The sequence below is a fragment of the Tenrec ecaudatus genome, chromosome 2 (assembly GCF_050624435.1).
Source record: "Tenrec ecaudatus isolate mTenEca1 chromosome 2, mTenEca1.hap1, whole genome shotgun sequence".
Classification (NCBI taxonomy): domain Eukaryota; kingdom Metazoa; phylum Chordata; class Mammalia; order Afrosoricida; family Tenrecidae; genus Tenrec; species Tenrec ecaudatus.
Window position 1 is genome coordinate 253,112,944 of NC_134531.1, and position 3,017 is coordinate 253,115,960.

Genomic DNA, 3,017 nt, shown 5'->3' on the forward strand with positions numbered 1-3,017 from the left:
TGCTTAAGAACTCAGAAAATGGAGATTTGAGTGGTCTGGGTTATTTAGTTAGAACATTATTAAGTAGCACTATATAAAAACTATGCCTTAAATAATTAAAAGGATGCAGATATTTGATCAGCTTGCCAAATATCAATATTTAGAATAGTGACTAGAAAAAAATAATAGACTGGGCTGAATCAGTGTTTATGGAAATCTGTGAGTGTGGCGCTGCAGTTGGGGGTTAAGGGAGTTGAACGATGTTGGATACAGTGAGGAAGCCAGAAAGATGCTGGTGAATGTGGGAACTAAGGGTGGATGTGGATCAGGTTGCAGACACCGCTAATGCAATCCTAAAGAATCGGAGGTTATCTTAGCAACAACTACTCCTGAATTCTTCTAGTCTGTAGAACATTATTTCTGGAAATTTCATGAAATGATGATCACTCTAATCCTATTAAGATAAAAGACTTGGGAATGATCAGGAGAATGTGACCTTAAAAAAAAAGAGGACCTGATGCAAAGGGCTTAAGTGGAGAGCAAATGCTTTGAGAATGATTGGGGCGGGGAATGTATGGATGTGCTTTATACAACTGATGTATGTATATGTATGGATGGTGATAAGAGTTGTATGAGTCCCTAATAAAATATAAAAAAAGAAAAGAGGAGAAAAAAAAAGAAAATGATTAGGGCAAAAAATGTACAGATGTGCTTTATACAATTGATGTATGTATATGTATGGACTGTGATAACAGTTGTATGAGCCCCTAATAAAATGTTTTTTAAAAAAAGAAACTGAAGACAGAGGATACAGAATGGATGTTTATTAAATCCACTATGTTTTTAGTTATAATACTATGATCTCCAGATATCCAGATGAGTGCTGGTGGAACAGCGGTTATGCGTTGGGATACTAACCACAAGGTTCGCTGTTGGGAAACTCCCTACCAGCCGCAGCCAGAGGAAGATGAGGTTTTCTGTTCTCATAAATACTTACAGCCTTGGAAACCCACAGGGGAGTTCTAGCCTGTCTATGTTGTCACTATGAGTCAGAACAGAAGTGATGGTTTTGCTTGACAGGATACTGTTTTAAAGTACTAATTCAATGGCCACAGTATATTAAGAAACATTGGCTCAGTGAGGCGAGATTGCAACATAGTTTTTATGTGCACTCAAGTTTGTCAAAAACGTGCATTTTAATATTTTAGAACAGTAAATATAGGGTACCTTGTATTTTTCATTAGTTTTTCATACATGTATATGTCAAACATTGCCCAGGAACTATGGGAATATTCTTGTGAATATTGAGCTTCAGTACTTGAAGTCCTATGACACCTTAAGGAGCCTAGTATTCCTTAGAAGTGTGCATATTTCATGTACAGCAGGGAAAGCTGTAGTAGTGGATCTACTTCTTGTTGTCCGAGGAACGCTCAAAGGGGAAATTGAACACACTCTAAATTAGAATCTTGCTTCCCTAAGTTCTATCTCAACATAGAAACTAGAGATGACTGAGGAGAATCACTCCTTGACAACTCATTTTATCCTCCTGGGATTTTCAGACCACCCTTCTGTTTGTGGTGTTCTTTGTCGTCTATCTGATCACCATGGTGGACAATCTGGGGTTGGTGGTGCTGATTTCCATGGTGCGCCATCTGCAAACACCCATGTACATCTTCCTGGGCAACCTGGCTCTGATGGATCCTTTTTGTGCCCTTGTCATTACCCCCAAGATGTTACAGAACTTCTTTTCTGAGGACAGGATGGTTTCCCTCTATAAATGCATGGCACAGTTTTATTTTTTTCTGTTTTGCTGATACTGTGGACTGTTTTCTCCTGGCAGGAATGGCCTATGACCACTATGTGGCCATATGCAGACCACTGCAGTACCACACCATGATGTCAAAGCAACTCTGCATTCAGATGATCATAGGAGCCTAGGTAGCTGGGAACCTAAATTCCATGATTCATGTAGGGCTTTTATTAAGGTTAACCTTCTGTGGGTCTCATCAGATCAATCTTTTGTGATGTTCTTCCATTATACAAACTCTCCTGTGTTGATCCTTCTATTAATGAACTGATGATCCTTATTTTTGCAGGTTCAATTCAAATATTAACTATTACTGTAGTCTTAACTTCTTATCTTTTCATCCTTGTCACTGTTTTCCACATGAACTCCAAAGAGGGAAGAAGCAAAGGCTTATCTACCTGTGCATCGCATTTTCTCTCTATACTAATATTCTATGGTTCTCTTCTCTTCATATATATATTTTGCCTGATTCAGATAAAGAAAATAATACAGATATACCGATTGCTATTTTTATACTCTAGTAATCCCCTTTTTAAACCCTTTTATCTACAGTCTAAGAAATAGAGAAGTAATAAATACTACGAAAAGAATTAAGAAGAGATAACAGTTTGAAACAAATGTTCCCATTGACAAATTGTTTTTTCGGTAAACTTTTTAGAGTCAAGAACACAGAGCAATTGGAAAATGACCACGTAGTATGTGAAATCACTAAATCATTTTGATTTTTTGGTGACATTATTGTATCAATGATTAAATATGTTCAGAAAGGAGGCAACCTGCTAACTTAGTTTTCAAAATCTCAACTACTAGCACATTAATATGCCAAGATAAAAAAAATGTGTCAGAGTGGAATTAGCAACAGTTCTCAACATACCCAACAAATAATAGAAATAAAAGTTAGTACATAAAGGTAATTTCCATTGATTGTTGGCAAATTTATGGAATCCCTAACATGATCTTACAAACCACATTTCAGGTTCTCACATATTAATTACTGAAGCCATATCTTCTACCATGTGTAAACTGTGCATGTGCATTTGAATTTGTTAACAACTTTCCTTGAGTTGTTCAAGAGTTTGTTTGCATATGAATTTATACAAAATATGTATTTTCAAGGCCAGAGCATATTTATCATTAGTACTTTAAGGTTTATTTTCTGTCAAGCTCTCTGAATCAGTGCATTCTGGAAACATTCATCTTGAGTTGGAAATGCTGCTATTTACATTGAAAG

At 36.5% G+C, this 3,017-nt stretch overlaps 1 pseudogene; it reads left to right on the forward strand.

Annotated features, from left to right (window-relative positions):
• The first annotated feature begins 1,483 nt into the window (after positions 1–1,483).
• Positions 1,484–2,390, forward strand: LOC142440585 (olfactory receptor 5K3-like; annotated as a pseudogene).
• Positions 2,391–3,017: the final 627 nt, after the last annotated feature.